This window comes from Humulus lupulus, chromosome 1, assembly GCF_963169125.1.
Source record: "Humulus lupulus chromosome 1, drHumLupu1.1, whole genome shotgun sequence".
NCBI classification, from domain to species: domain Eukaryota; kingdom Viridiplantae; phylum Streptophyta; class Magnoliopsida; order Rosales; family Cannabaceae; genus Humulus; species Humulus lupulus.
The window spans coordinates 245600688-245609185 of NC_084793.1; the positions used below are offsets into that span (position 1 = coordinate 245600688).

The 8498-nt window shown below is 40.7% G+C and overlaps 1 non-coding gene across 1 annotated transcript; it reads right to left on the bottom strand.

Moving 5' to 3' along the window:
• Positions 1 to 5514: 5514 nt before the first annotated feature.
• On the bottom strand, positions 5515 to 5621 carry LOC133813402 (small nucleolar RNA R71). The gene has a single exon (XR_009884415.1). It is a non-coding gene; the product is annotated as a small nucleolar RNA R71 (small nucleolar RNA).
• Between the last annotated feature and the right edge of the window lie 2877 nt (positions 5622 to 8498).

The following is an 8498-nucleotide window of genomic DNA, read 5'->3' on the forward strand; positions in this document are numbered from 1 at the left end:
GCTAGTAACCACCTTACTTCTAATGTGGACAGGTTGACTTTACACTCTCCCTATAATGGTAAGGAGACTCTCACTATTGGGGATGGTACTAAGCTTCTTATTGCCAATATTGGTTCTGGTTCCTTACCTACCTCTTCTTCTTCTCCACTTTTTCTCAAAGATCTTTTACATGTTCCTACCATTGCTAAGAATCTTATTAGTGTCTCTAAGCTCACTGCTGATAATGATATACTAATGGAATTTCATGCTGATTGTTGTTTTATGAAGGACAAAACCACTCAGAAGGTGCTACTACACGGGACACTTAAGGATGGGCTCTACCAACTTGACTTCTCCTCCCTTTCCTCTTCCTATTTTGGTGCTACCAACCATGTCTATCTTCACTTTTTTGCTAATGTTTCTGTTTTGTCTCAACCTCATGTAATTCGGTCTGTGATCGATGAGTCTTTACTTTCCAAGGCTGGTGTCTAGAATAGACACTTAGGCCACCCATCAGCTCGAATCTTGAAGCAAGTTCTTGCTTCCTCTGATGTACCACTTTCTTCTAATAATAAAGAGTTGTTTTGTGATTCATTTCAACTTGGCAAGTCCCATGCTCTCCCTTTTTCTATTTCGGCAAGTCGAGCACAATCTATTTTAGAACTGGTGCACACGGACCTTTGGGGTCGTGCTCCCATCCTCTCCAACACTAAATTTTGCTTTTACATTCATTTTATCGATGACTTCAGTTAGTGTACATGGACTTACCCTCTCAAAGCCAAGTCTGATGCATTAGCAGCCTTTATCCAGTTCAAAGCTTTAGTTGAGAACCAATTTAACGCAAAAATTAAGACCCTTAGGTCCGATTTTTTTGGGGGGGGGGGGTGAATACCTTCCTTTACCAAACTTATTCAAGACAATGGCATTGTCTTCCAACACTCCTTCCCTCACACCTCCTCTCAAAATGGGAGGGCTGAGCGGAAACATCAACATATTGTCATAATGGGTCTTACTTTACTTGCACAGGCTGTTATGCCTCTCAAATATTGGGTTGATGCCTTCCTTACATCTGTCTATCTTATAAGCCACCTTCCCATTCCTATTTTATGTCACAAGTCCCCTTTTGAGGTTCTCTTTCACAAGCGACCTAACTATGACTTCCTCCGGACCTTTGGCCCTGCTTGCTTTCCCTGCATCCGTCCCTATAAAGACCATAAGTTAAGCTTTAGGTCTCTTAAATGTGTTAATCTTGGCTTCAGTGACTCTTTGAAAGGCTATAAATGCCCAAGCTCTACCAGTCGAGTTTATGTGTCTAGGAATGTCAGATTTAATGAACTGGAGTTTCCCTATCAACATGGTTTCCTCAACACCCATAAACTACCACAATCAGATTCTCTCTCACCCTCCTCATAATTTTCTTTGCTTGTGCCTCCAGCTCTAGTTTTTCATGCTCCTATGACTTCTCCCTCGCCTACTTCTTCTAGTTCGTCTCCTGTGTCCTCTGCAGTTGCATCAATCGATGTTCTTTCAATTGCAACTGGTCACCATGAGGTATGTACTCTTGACCATGTCCCTCTTTCACCTACTGATGCCTCTTCTGTGGCTGTCTCCAGTAGCTCTAGTTTGTCCTCTTTCTGCAGTGTGTTTCCTATCTCGGTCTCTGCTCCATCTGCTTCTTCACAACCCCCAGTTCGCTCTATGCATCCAATGATCACTCGAGCAAAAGATGGTATTTACAAGCCAAAGGTTTATTTGGGCCAATCTCAATGGCACCCCTCTCATGTTGAGCCTACCTCAGTCTCTACTACCCTTGCCATTGAGGGGTGGAAACAAGCGATGAATGATGAATTTCAGGCCCTTCAAGCCAATCGTACTTGGTCTCATGTACTTGCTGCTAGTCACTATTACCTTGTGGGAAACAAAGTGGGTCTTCAAAATCAAGACTAACTCCAATGGTTCTTTCCAATGATTAAAGGCTCGCTTGGTGGCTAAAGGGTTCCACCAAAGACCTGGGATTGATTTTGGCGAAACATTCAGTCCTGTTGTTAAAGCCTCCACGGTTCAAATTGTACTCACCATAGCTGTATCCAAGCATTGTCCAATAAGACAACTGGACATCAACAACTCGTTTCTAAATGGGCACTTAGAAGAGGATGTATATATGCTACAACCTGAAGGTTTCATAGACAAGGACAAGCCGTATCACGCATGCAAGCTCCACAAGTCCCTTTACGGACTCAAACAGGAACTAAGAGCCTAGTTTGAGAGACTAAGCCAAACACTACTACAGTGGCATTTTCAGAACTCAAAGGCAGACAACTCTTTGTTTTTCTTCAATAACGAAAAAGTGGTGGTTTTGGTTCTCATCTATGTAGAAGATATTATTGTGACTGGAAACAATAAAACAAAACTCAATCAGTTTATCACAGCACTCAACAAGGGCTTCACCTTGAAGGATCTAGGTCCATTCAACTACTTCCTAGGCATTGAAGTTATTAGAGATGAAACTGGGATCTACCTCTCATAGTCAAAATATGTTGAAGGGCTCATGTAGAGGTACAAAATTACCAATTTCAAACCATGCCCCACTCCCATGACTTCTGGGAAACTGATGTCATTAATGAATGGAGAGAAACTTACCAATCCCACAGTGTACCACAACTTACTTGGAGCTCTACAGTACTTGTGCCACACACGCCCTGATACTGCCTATGTGATTAACAAGCTAAGTCAGTTCCTTAAAGATCCAATAACAACACACTGGAGTGGAGAAAAAAGGGTGATGAGATATTTAAAAGGGACAATTGATCATGGTCTTTATATTGGCATAAGTGATAGATTGAATATAGAGGGATACTTCTAGGCATGTTGCACAGATGACAGGAAGTCAGTAGCCGGCTAATGTATATATTTTGGAGATGCTCTTGTGTCTTGGTCATCAAAGAAGCAGGTTGTAGTATCAATGTCGAGTATAGAGTCGGAGTACAGGGCTCTGGCACATGCAGCAGCCGAAATTTCATGGATTGAATCACTACTCAAGGAGTTGAAGTTCCCTCTGTCATCTAAATCCATAACATGGTGTGATAATGTTAGTGCATTAGCTCTGGCCTCAAATCCTGTATACCATGCACGAACCAAACACATTGAACTAGATGTTCATTTTGTGAGAGATAAACTTTTGAAGAAGGAGCTTGAGGTACAATACATATCTTCAGCTGATCAAATAGCGGATCGCCTTTGTAATGCCCTATGATAACTCTATATTTTAGAGTTATTAATTGAGCTTTTGGACTTAAAAATTTAAGTGAAATGGAGTGTTTGTGCTATTATTATGTGGTTTTAGTCATTTTGTTGCTTAACTTTGTTTGTGTAATTTGTTTTTAATTAATGATAACTCTTGTGGAAAATATTGGAATTATGTTCTAAAAAAAATGTGGTATCTATTTTGAAGGCATAGCGAGAGGGTGCTTGGAAAGCTTAGTGAAGCATGTGTAAGGAAATCATATTGGAGCTGAAATTCTGGCAATTGTTGCAACATCAATTAACTTTGCTACAGCAGAGTGTGGGCAGCCAGCAACATAAAGTCTGCACACTTGGCATGTACTTAGATGAGGTGGAAAGGTGCTGCAAAATTCTGAAAAGGCACAGGATGTGGTCCCCCACGTGTAGAGAGAGAAGGAGAGGGTTTATACCCTTTGTGAGTCCAAAAAGAAATAATCTTCTTCTCTAAGAAAAGAAGGGAGAAAAAAAAAGAGAACCAGCCGCCCATGCTCCATTGAAGGGATTTCTCTGCATTTCTTTGAGCTGAAATCATCAAGAAGAGAAGAGGAAGGAGAAGGAAGCTAGAAGAAGAAGAGGATTAAGAGTTAGAAGACAAAGAAGAGAATATCTCTATCAATTTGGCTTGTTTTTCTAAACTCTACTTTCATATAATTTTATTTTCTTTTTCTTTCTTCCTTGAACTCTTGAGATAATGTTGAATGTTTATTGTGGTGACTTGGGTATTTTTACTATGACTTAAATTGTTTGTGTTAGGGATATTGATGAACCCTAATTTGTAATTGCCCCCAAATTGTTGACTATTTTATGAAAATTTTCTCTTGTTCAATTGAGCTATTTTTATTGTGCAAGTCTCTTGCTTGAGAATGATCAACTTAGGTGAGAGACAAGCTAGTTTTAATTCCGGAAGGGTAAAAATTAGTGGAAATGCTTGATTGATGCATGTTGATACTTTTGTTATTGATTAGTGAATAACTTAGGAATATTTTATTCACCTTGCAAACTTGAAGGATTGATGCTTGGAATTATGTTCTTGAAATTAAATTTAGCATAGGAATATGTGAATCTAATTGATGGAACCTTAACATGAGCATTTGGAAAAATGGCATGTGCATTAAATTAGAAATCCTAGTTACAAGAGAACTTTGCTCTGAACTTTGTTGCAACATCAAGGGCAAAAATACAAATTAGGGGGATTTGATATGCCTAACTTTTATCATCATAGTAATCACAATTTATCATTTTCTAGCTTTATTGTTAAAAGCCTATTTTAATTCTCTTGTTTAGTTCTTTTTGTTCTTTAGTTCAATTGATTAAGTCATAAAAAAAAGGATAGTTAATTGTAACCCAAATTGTTTGATGATGATTTTTACAATATTTGTTTGGCAATCCTTGAGGAGACGATAAAAATTACTTTCATTATATTACTTGTTCAACGATTGTGTACACTTGCACACACTTAGGAAAATCCGCAACAAGTTTTTGGCGCCGTTGCTGGGGATTGCTTAAAGTCAATTATTGTAAAGTTGATTATCTTGCAATTTGGTTTAATTTTTCTTTCGTTTGTGCTAATTTGGGTGATTCTCGTGCAATTTCAGGTTTATACAGTGTATGAACGAGAATCAAGACCCTGAACTACTTCCCATTGATCTAGAAATCAAGCGCACCTTTAGAAGAAGGCGAAGAATACAAAAGTCAAAAAGGGAAGTAGTAGTGATGGATGCTGAGCAAGGGGCTCAACAGGGAGCCGCCCAGAGAGCAGCTCCTATACCAGGAGTCGCTCATGATCCACCAGTAAATACAGCAGGAGTTGCTCAAGATCGAGTAGCTCAAGGGGGAGTGGCTGCCAACAATGGGCAAAATGCAGTTATTGTGGCTGATGACAGAGATCGTGCTATCAGGAAATATGCTCTCCCCCTCTTCAATGAGCTCAATCCAGGCATCGTCAGACCAGAAATTCAGGCAGTCCAGTTTGAGTTGAAGCCAGTCATGTTCCAGATGCTTCAAACTGTGGGCCAATTTAGTGGGATGCCAACAGAGGATCCTCACCTACACCTTCGCTTGTTCATTGAAGTAAGTGACTCTTTCAAGCTGCCTAGAGTGACAGAGGAAGCATTGAGACTAAAGTTGTTCCCATACTCCTTGAGAGACAGAGCCAGAGCTTGGTTGAACTCTTTGCCTTCTAATTCTGTGAGTACTTGGCAAGAGTTGGCAGAGCGGTTTTTGATGAAGTATTTTCCCCCCACTAAGAATGCCAAGCTCCGCAACGAGATTACTTCATTTCAGCAACTTGATGAAGAATCTTTATATGAGGCATGGGAGCGGTTTAAGGAGTTGTTGCGCAAATTCCCTCATCATGGCATTCCTCATTGCATCCAAATGGAAACCTTCTATAACGGTCTGAATGCTCATACTAGGATGGTGGTTGATGCTTCAGCGAATGGGGCTCTTCTTGCTAAGTCCTATAATGAGGCATATGAAATCCTTGAGAGAATATCCAACAACAACTATCAGTGGCCCACTTCTAGATTGTCTACCGGTAGAAAGGTGGCCGGTATTCATGATGTCGATGCCATTACTTCTTTGGCAGCCCAAGTGTCTTCTATTTCTAATATGCTCAAGACAATGAATATGGGGATAAATCAATCCATGGGGCAGCCTATGGGGACACAAATGGGGCAAATGGAGAGCATTTCTTGTGTGTATTGTGGTGAGGGTCATACTTTTGACAACTGTCCTTCTAATCCGGCAACTGTATGTTATATGGGGAACCAAAATAGGAATGGTCCTTATTCTAATTCCTACAACCCATCATGGAGGCAACACCCCAATTTTTCATGGAGTAATCAAGGAGCTGGCCCTAGTAATCCTTCGATGCCTCCAAGACCAAATTTTCCACCGGGTTACCCCCCTCAAGCACCACAACAACAGACAATGAAATCTAGCTCTCTTGAGAGCATGTTGAAGGAATATATAGTGAAGAATGAAGCCATGATTCAGAGCCAAGCGGCTTCATTGAGGAACTTAGAAAACCAAGTTAGGCAACTAGCTAATGAGCTTATAAATAGACCCCACTCTGCCAAGTGATACCGAGAATCCAAGGAGTATGGGGAAGGAACATTGTAAAGCTGTCACTTTGAGGAGTGGAAAGGAGTTGGAGAAGGACAAGACCGAGTTTGGGCATGAGGGTGAGCCCTCTTCAATCCAAATAAATGAGGAATTCCAAAAAGATGCTGAACTTCCTAGTGCACAAAAATCTGCCTCTGCCCAGGATACTGCAGGGATACCGCAGCATTGGCAACCAGCAAGCTCAATTTCAAAGAGGCCACCTCCATTTCCTCAACGTTTTCAGAAGCAAAAGTTGGATTCTCAATTCAAGAAGTTTCTAGATATGTTGAAGCAGTTGCATATCAACATCCCACTGGTAGAGGCACTTGAGAAAATGCCTAACTATGTAAAATTCATGAAAGATATTCTTACAAGGAAGAGAAGTTTAGGAGAATTTGAGACAGTGGCTCTTACCAAGGAATGTAGCTCATTCTTGCAAAACAAGCTGCCACCGAAGATGAAAGATCCTGGGAGTTTCACCATTCCATGTACCATTGGTAATTCTTATTGTGGCATGGCATTATGTGACTTGGGTGCCAGTATAAATCTGATGCCTATGTCTGTGTATAGACAATTGGGGATTGGTGAAGTCCGACCTACCACAGTGACTCTACAACTTGCAGATAGATCTCTTGCTTATCTAGATGGGAAGATTGAGGATGTCTTGGTAAAAGTTGATAAGTTCATTTTCCCAGTTGATTTCATTGTGTTGGATTATGAGGCAGACAGGGAGGTTCCAATCATTCTAGGGAGGCCTTTTCTAGCTACTGGTAGAACTTTGATTGATGTGCAAAAGGGTGAACTTACTATGAGGGTTCAAAATGAGCAGGTGACTTTCAATGTTTTCAAGGCTATGAGATTTCCAGATGAGGCCGAAGAGTGTTCTGTGGTTTCAGTGGTAGATTCTTTGGCTTCAAAGGAATTGGAAAACAATTTTGATGATCCTCTAGAGAGACTCTTGATGTTTGATTCACATGCAGAGGATGAGGATGAATACTTGGCTTGGCTAGAAGCTAGCTCACAAGGATTGCATACAAGAAAGCATTTTGAATCTTTGGAGCTCTCTTCAAGGTCTTTCGCAGCCCCTAAACCATCAGTGGAAGAGCCTCCAGAGTTGGAATTAAAAGCTTTACCCTCACACTTAAGATATGCCTATTTGGGTAAGTCTTCCACCTTACCTGTGATTGTTTCAGCTGAGTTAAGTATGGAGCAAGAAGAAAAGTTGCTGGATGTGTTGAGGAAGTTCAAGAAGGCCATTGGGTGGACCATTGTAGACATAAAGGGAATTATTCCTTCTCTATGCATGCATAAGATTATGTTAGAAAACAATGAAAAATGGTCTATTGAAGGGCAAAGAAGGCTAAATCCTATCATGAAAGAAGTGGTGAAAAAGGAGATTATCAAGTGGCTCGATGCAGGTATTATTTATCCCATCTCTGACAACTCATGGGTCAGTCCTGTCCAGTGTGTACCAAAGAAAGGTGGGATTACAGTAGTGGAAAATGATGACAATGAGCTGATTCCTACTAGAACCGTGACAGGGTGGCGAATTTGCATGGACTATAAAAAACTGAACAAGGCTACTCGAAAAGATCACTTCTCTCTTCCCTTCATTGATCAGATGTTAGACAGACTTGCAGGGAGAGAGTACTATTGTTTTCTAGATGGATACTTTGGTTACAATCAGATTGCAATCGCTCCAGAGGATTAGCACAAGACCACTTTCACTTGTCCCTATGGTACTTTCACATTTCGAAGGATGCCTTTTGGTCTATGTAACGCACCTGCCACATTTCAGAGATGTATGATGGCTATTTTCACTGACATGGTGGAGCAGTTCCTAGAGGTATTCATGGATGACTTCTCTGTTTTCGGTGATTCATATGACAATTGCTTGAGCAACTTGGCTAAGGTTTTGCAAAGATGTGAAGAAACAAACCTTGTTCTTAATTGGGAAAAATGCCATTTTATGGTTAAGGAAGGTATTGTTTTGGGCCACAAGATATCAAGGCAAGGAATTGAAGTTGACCAAGCTAAGATTGAAGTTATTGAGAAGCTCCCTCCTCCTACTTCGGTGAAGCATATTAGAAGCTTTCTTGGGCATGCCGGGTTCTATTGGCGATTCATAAAAT